Source organism: Octodon degus, unplaced genomic scaffold (assembly GCF_000260255.1).
Source record: "Octodon degus isolate 3935 unplaced genomic scaffold, OctDeg1.0 scaffold00022, whole genome shotgun sequence".
Lineage (NCBI taxonomy): Eukaryota > Metazoa > Chordata > Mammalia > Rodentia > Octodontidae > Octodon > Octodon degus.
Window position 1 is genome coordinate 939,296 of NW_004524598.1, and position 8,106 is coordinate 947,401.

Here is an 8,106-nt window from a genome sequence, read left to right on the forward strand (position 1 = left end):
GGATGTTCAGGGTCTCACTACTAAATTGGACTTGTAGTGATCTGCCTGTTTACAGCCTCCCAAGAGTTAGGATTATAGGCCTGTGTGACCACGTCCAGTTTCAATTGCTGGCTCAGTATGCCCTGGGTGCAGGGCTGGCACAGGGATCGAACCCCCAGCCCCTGTGCCTGCTTGCAGGCGCTTTAATCCACTGGCTTATTTGGCTGGCTCCTTTTCTAGGTTTTCTTAAAGAACAATTTATTCTTGGCAACACAGAGAATAGTGTGAACCAACTGAATAGCAGAAGGGTAAGACATCAATAGTCAACAATATTTTTAAGAGTTTTGATCAGATGAATAACAAAAAAAGACTAAACAGAACACTGTGTGGTAAAAATCACCCATAAACTTGATAGATAAATCTGACCTCAGTTTTGCTATAATTCAAAGCATGGGTGAGAATTAAGCCCTCTGGATATAGTAACTTATAACTCCATGTACACAGAAAATTTTCTGAGGTTAGAAAACCTGCATTTTTTCCTGAGCTAAATGAATTCAGCTTGTTGATCCAAGGCTTAGAGTAAACACTCTATCACTCATGAAATCACTAAAAACAAATTAGAAACAGACAGAAAAACAAATATACCTGTAAAGGGTAAATTACTTTTAATAATGTGATGAGTTCATGTAAAACTAAATGTAAAAAATTACTCTGCTCAACTCTCTGTGACCCTGCTTCCTTGTAAGACCCCAAGGAGGCTTGGTGTACTGTTGATAAATCATCAATAGACTGAGAGTTCCCAGAAAACAGCGCTCCCAGAAAAAAAATGTATGTTGAATAATGGTCACGCTGTCCCTAAAGGTACTGTTCTATGTTAAATGACACATTTGTGTGTCAAACAGGATGCAGTTTCTACCTTTAAAACCTCTGTACTTCTAAGGCTCCTGGCCGTTTGTCCTCTCCTGCATGAATATGGTCAAGTGGTCCTGGGCCTGGTATTAAAAAGGCTCATATTTAAATTTTAATTTGGACTCAGATATGGTTTCTATGTTGAGAACCCATAACAATACCAAGGAAAACAAAGTTATTGTTTTATTCTTAGGATAGATATAAACATATCTGGGTCTTCTTGGTAGTTTTTATTTTTTATCACAATGAGCCATAGCTTTATTTTGTATATTATATTTTTTCTTGGGTGAACATGCTGGTAGCTTTCCATAGGTGCATGATATAGAGAATTGTTTGAGAACAGAAAGCAATTCTCTTGATTATACTAAGTAACCCTGAATTTCAAGTTGACCAAAGGCCAATGGAATCAATATATAATCTTTGATTAGTAGTCTTTGTGATGTAATCATATGTTATATATTCTGTAACAAATAAAACTTTAAGGTGACATTCTGAATAATTTCAGTTTTCTCTTTGGATGACTTTATTGTAGCATATAGAGACTGATGTATTTTAGGATGATTATACTTTTTATTATTAATTTTATTGAGAAAGAAGTAGCAATGAGATAGTTTCAAAACGAGTTAGTAGGGCAGTTACAATAATTAAAACATATTGCATATTGTTGTCTTCATAGTAGTTTTTCATAGTACAAGATACAGACATGATAACTTGTCTAAACACTATTAGTTCAAAGCTTTCTTCTCATTGAACTAAGAGAAAGTAGCTGTATATCTATGCTATTTTGTATATACAGATATATTTTTTTTCACTGCAAAATGATCCTTCATTTATATCCCCCCTTTTTGTTTACTTTTGTCAGAGATGGGTATTCCATTGCCATTCATATATTGTAGGTACATGAATTCAGAAAAGTAATCCAATATAGTCCATTAGTCTATAATAGTAATGGGTTATCCATAGGACTGGCAATGTCAGAAGTTGTTGACTTGAGCCTTTTATAGCTCAGCATATTAATATGGCTTTACTCTTTATACCTCGTTTTTATACTTTTCTCTTGGATGGTTAAGACCAAGATAAAGCAAGACCTATAAAACAAGAAATGTAACTTTTGTATCTGACAAGGTCAGTCAAATCCCCTCAGGATTTACCCTGAAACCCTGTGCCAGAGTTTGTAGATCTTTTGTCAGCATCAGCCATGTGTATGAGTAATTGGTAGGATTCTCACTCTGACTATCTATATAAGATTGTATTTTGAACATTAATTTCTTCTTTAATTTGAAATTTCTATGTGCATTAGCTTCAAAGGAATTACTAGCAAAACCTCCCACATTTTAAGAAAAAGTTTGTATTAACTCAGTAACAATTAGCATGTCAGACAATTGCCATAAGAGTGAAGTAATTCTGATGTCCCTTTCTTTTATCAGACATACAAACTACAGGTTTCTAGTGAAGCTTTTTGGGTCAATGTAGAGTGAATAAAAATGAATGAAATTCTGGAGCAGATGGAATAAACTTTATTCATTTAATTTGAATCATAGTTTGGATTCAGTAGAGTTCTAATAGTATTTTTATAGTTTGAAAGGATAAAATGTGGATGAAATATTTAGTTTGAATACATAATACTAGTCTGTTTTATGTAAAATCAATTTAGTTGGTGCACAGTTAAGATTTTGGAATTACAAGGACAGAATGGTAAATATTAAGAGTTGAGAATAAAACAAGCACACAAATTGTTGATGGGCCACAGATTCAAGCCTCTCTGCTCAGTGAGAGGATTGGGGACATTTGTAAGAATTTCAGGTAACTGCCCTTCAGTTGCAGTGAGAATATGGAACAGAGACTACAATCTGCAGAGTAGGCAGTGGATAGCTCATGATGAGTGACACTGTTGTTTGTGCCACTGAGGAAAACATAGTTTTCTAGCATTTTTAAAGCCCTTTCACTACTGGATGAAAGCATTACTTAAGAATGAATTTCAGTAACAACCACTGTCCAGGAAGAACCATATAGTAGTACAGTTACCTCATTGACAGTTAATCTGACCTACTGTGGGCTTGATCATACTCAGAATAATTATAACTAAGAATGCTGCGCTTTAGGTTGTCTTCCATAAGTGTGTCTCTCCTCAACACTTCTGAACATTGCAAATTGAAAGTAACATTCCTTCAGAGGTAACTGGAGTGTGGCCGTTTAATTTCAACAAATGCATGGCTAGGAGCTATAACCTGTAGTTGAGTACAGAGAGACCTTCTGGTGAAACTGCCCAGCCACTTGGGCATGCTTTGCATTACTTTATTTATAGTTTATTATTATCTCTACAAGAAATGAGACATAGTTTAAGGTGACAAGCAAATAAGCTGAGAGCCACTGCACTATGAACATTCTATTTTATGCTTTAGCTGACCTTTATTATTGCTGGTATTTTCTTTTTCTGCCACTAGGCTCTAAATACAAGGGTTGGGCAGGTCAAATAGCTCAGCACTTTAAAGCACCTGCAGGCAGGCACAGGGGCCAGGGGTTCAATCCCTGGGTCTGCCATGCTGGCCCTGCCCCTGGGGTGCATTGAGATGGTGATTGAGACTGAGCGTGGTGGGGCACACCTGTAATCCCAGCTCTTGGGAGGCTGTAAACAGGCAGATCACTATGAGTCTGATCTAGTAGTGAGACCCTGAGCACTCTATAGACCCTTCCCTAAAATACAATAAATAAGTAAATACAAAGGCTGCATGATATGATGATGAAACACTCTTTTCTTGGAGTTGAATTAGGAGGACTTGATCTTGTTTGGAGCATGCAAGCTTTTCTGAGGAACTTGACAACTTACAAATCAAAAACTCTTATCTGTAAATGTAAATGAATCTAATAACTTGTCCTTTATAGAGTCATGAGGATAAAAATACAGCCAATGTAAAGTTTAATTATTATTGCTTTTCTCACTCTTTAATCTTTAGTGTAAGAAGGATTGGCATAATGGATATTATACCAGCTTCAATGTCAGATCTGTGGTTGGCTTTGTGTGTTCTTGGATAATTACTTATAGGAACCTATAATAAATGTATTCTATAAAACAGAGATAGTTGTGTTACTTTCTGGTGTTTTATGAACTTTAGAAAGGATAACGTGACCGTAATTTCTGAAAGAGGAAAAGAACACCTCCAAAGTTCAAAGCCACCAAATAAGTGACAGACACATAAAAATATTTGCCACTTGTATTGCAGGCAAATGTATAATTTGCCTCCTATGCAAAGAGCTTCTAAAACTGTGAAGAAAAAGACCAGTAATTTCGCAGAAAAAAATTTGAGGCTGGAGCAGCTAAATTACAGAAAACAGTGGAAATGCCCATAAGCATACGAAGCATATGCCCATAAGCCCAGTCCACTTATAATATGAGGAATGAAGGAGATACTGTTTTTTTTCACATAGCACACTGGCACAAATATAAGTTTGACAATGCACTCTGCAAATAAGTTACACATTGTAGACAGTGGATTTATCTACCAATAACTATGAAAATGATGGCTGCATTTTACACCTTACACCAGAAATCTCACTTCAGAGGACCTACTCTGTAAATAGGCCTACACAATCACAGAAAGGCATGTGTGAAACTTATGTGTACAACATGGTTTCCAGCAGCAAAAGGGCACCTTTACATAAAAAGAAAACATTATAAGTGACCACCAATAGAGGCCTGGCTCATTACACAGTGCAGTGCTGTGGAGTTGTGAAGAGTGTGGACTTCCTGGTGTGAGAGCTCCAGAATACCTTGCTATTGACTGAAAAAACAAGGAGCAGCACTGCATAGATACGATGATAAGTTTTACCTATCAAAGATGAAAACTGTGAACGTCATATGTCTATAATTATATTTTATGGAGGTATTTTGGGATAGTGATCAAAAAGCTAATAAAAATTCTTATCCACAAAGGGTATGCATATAAAGGGGGACGGGAATGGAGTAAAGCTAAAATTCTTCAATGTATACTTTTAAAAAATTTTTCTTTGACTTTGGACCTTGTAAAACTATTTATAGGACAGTATACATGAATGTTGCTTATAAAGTAGCAAGTCCTCTACCAGGTAATGTCTATCTCCTTATAAGGCTCATGAGAATACCTCAGGATTAATATAAATACTCTACAAACCATAAATTACCCAAATCTTTTATCCCTAGACTTTATTTATAAGCCGCTTGGATTTGGATCAAATAAATTAAAACTTGTATAAATTCAAGTTAAAAGAACTTACTCTCTTCATGTTAAAATAAAATTAATAATTTTTATCCCTTTTTGTGTATCTACTCTCAGATTACCTCTTCCTTTCATTGCATCTGAAGTTTAAAGAGACTCAATATTTACTTGTTTATGAACTAGAGCTCCGAACTCTACAAGATCAGATGGCTGGAGGCTCAGAGTCTGAATTTCTGATCCCTGATCCGGTGTGATTTTCTTGAGCCATGTGTAGGATTAATTCAAGCTGTACCCAACTGTTGTCTATGGAGTGCCTGTGTGTTACGGGGCCTGTTGTGGAGCAGTGAATCCTACTGACAAAAGCACTACACTCAATTGTATATATTCTAAAGGAAGGAACCATTTGCTTCCCCATGGTTCAGAGAAGGAGGCGAAAGTCCCGATGATGAAGTTCCACATAGCACCTCAAAATAACATCAGTGACGGAGGACATATATAAAGCCAGTGGATGACTCAAAAGATTCTTACAGAAAAGCACATTTCAGTGTGGCTCAGACGTCTCAAATGAGCAAAAGGATGAGGAGTATAGATGGATATGGGCATTCTACTCCTTGATAGACATTTTGACTACTGGTCCTTTATGAGGTTTGTCTCATTACTGTGGCTACCTCCTTAGGATTTATGTTTCTTTGCAGACATGATCAAATCCCAGGTGTTTGTACTATTGTAGATATTCAAGCATATTTTGCATATCAGTGGATTTTGCTCTTTTCTACTATCTTGGTAACTTTACGTAGAAAAAGATAAAGTTCAGATCTGATAGATGGAAGAGTGACTCTGTGTGTGTGTGTGTGTGTGTGTGTGTGTGTGTGTGTTCGTGTTCAGTTAAAGCCTCCTTTCATGAGTGGCTGGGATGCACTTAAGGTTACTGGAATAAGCATTACACCTAATTAGGTTTGATTTTTTAAAAAATTGCTTAAAATATTCAGGTAGTTTGTATCATTGACAAAAATGTGGTATTATTTTTTGAAAAGGAACAACTCTTGGAAGTCTTATACCTGGACTTTTCTTGATTTGGATAACGGTACAGGTGATATTAACTGATTCAAATAGTAGCTAGTCAAGATTTTTTTTTTTACTAATTTTTAAGTTTAGGCTGTAGAGGGATAATAAGGTGAATATAAGTGGGTGGTAACAAGAAATCTCAATTTTGGCTGCCGTTCCTCAGTTTGACATTTCATTAATAACTTGACAAGATAGTTTTATGCATTTACCATTGCCTTAGTACTTTTCTTATTTATTTTATTTTATTTTATTTTTTGGCAGAACCTGGGATTGAACTCAGGCCCTTGCATTTTCCAGGGAAACATTTATTTCACTGAACCATCTCCCTGGCCCCTACTTTTCTTATTGCTGAGATAAAATACTGACACTCACAGTTAAAGGAGGATAGGTTATAGCTCAGTTTATAGAGGTTTCAGTCCATAATTGACTGGCTCCAAGGCAGGGTGACACATAGCAGAGGAACAACAATTCATGGGGGTGGGAGACAGAAAAAAAAGAAGGAAAAGGACAGGTATCTTTCTGTCCCTATGTTATATGTAGACCATCCACCCGAGGGTGGGTGTAGCACTCATATCCTTATGCTGGCGTTGGACTATCACAAACTCTAGATGTCCACCTCTGAAAAGCGTTCCCCCCCATGACTGCATGAGGATTTGAGGGGACATCTAGACCCAAGCCACAGCATCCATCAAAACAAGCAGGATATGAAACAAAAAGGGGACAAATATGTTCACTAGAACAAAGATAGTCTCTTCAATAAATGTTGCTGCAAAAACTGACTTTCCCGATGCTGAAGGCTAAATTTAGACTCATGTCTATCACCATGCACTAAACTATGGTCAAAATGGATCAAAGAAAGATTTAAACATTAAAACAGATACACTAAATCTCCTATAGGAAGATGTAGATAGAAATCTTAAAGACATAGGGGTGGATAGAGAGTTCATGAATCAAAACCAAACTGCACAAGAGATACTTCAAATAATCAACTCTTTATGAAAAGTATCTGCAGTTGAAAGCAAATCTCCAATAGAGTAAAATGAAAACCAACCAACTGGGAAAAAAATTATAGCCAATTGTCCCTCTGACAAAAGCCTTCTATCTAAAACATAAAAGGAATAAAAAAAAATCAGTCCCCTCCCAAATTCAAAGACCCAATCAAAAAATGAGCATCACAGATGAATATACACTTGTCAGATGGAGAAATACAAATGGCAAATAAGTATATGAAAAAGAGTTCAACATCATTTGTCATTCAAGAAATGCAAATTAAAACAGCACTGTGATTCCATCTCACTCCAGAAAAAAATGGCTATTGTCAAGAAGTCAGCCAATAACAAATGCTGGAGAGGCTGTGGAGAAAAAGGAACTCTTCTGCACTGTTGGTGAGAGTGCAGAATGGAACAACCACTACAGAAATCAGTGTGGAGGTTCCTCCAAAAGCTAGGGTTAGAGATCCCATTTAAGCCAGCTATTCCCCTTTTTGATATTTTTCCAGAAGAACTGAAAAAAATCATACCACAGTCATATATGTGCACCCATATGTACAGCAGCACAATTTGTCATAGCTAAATCTTGGAAGTAACCCAAATGCCCATCAACTGAGGAATGGATAAAGAAGATGTGGTATTTTTAGAGTATTATTCAGCTATGAAAAGGATAAATTTGAGGCTTTTATCGGTAAATGAATGCAACTAGAGACCATACTCTTAAGTGCAATAAATCAGACCCACATATGCAAACATTGAGTTGTCTCCTTAGTGTCAGAACCTGAAAGAGAGAAATGGAATCTGAAGGGTGCAATAGGTATTTGGAAAAGGGAATGAACTTGTTCAAAAGGAAGGAATTACTGAGTTGGGGCAAAGGACAGGAGAGGGAGTGAAGAAAGAGATTTATCTATGTATGTAAGCAGGATGGTTGTACAACTGTACTGTGGATTTCTGCTGATCAATGGAAAGGA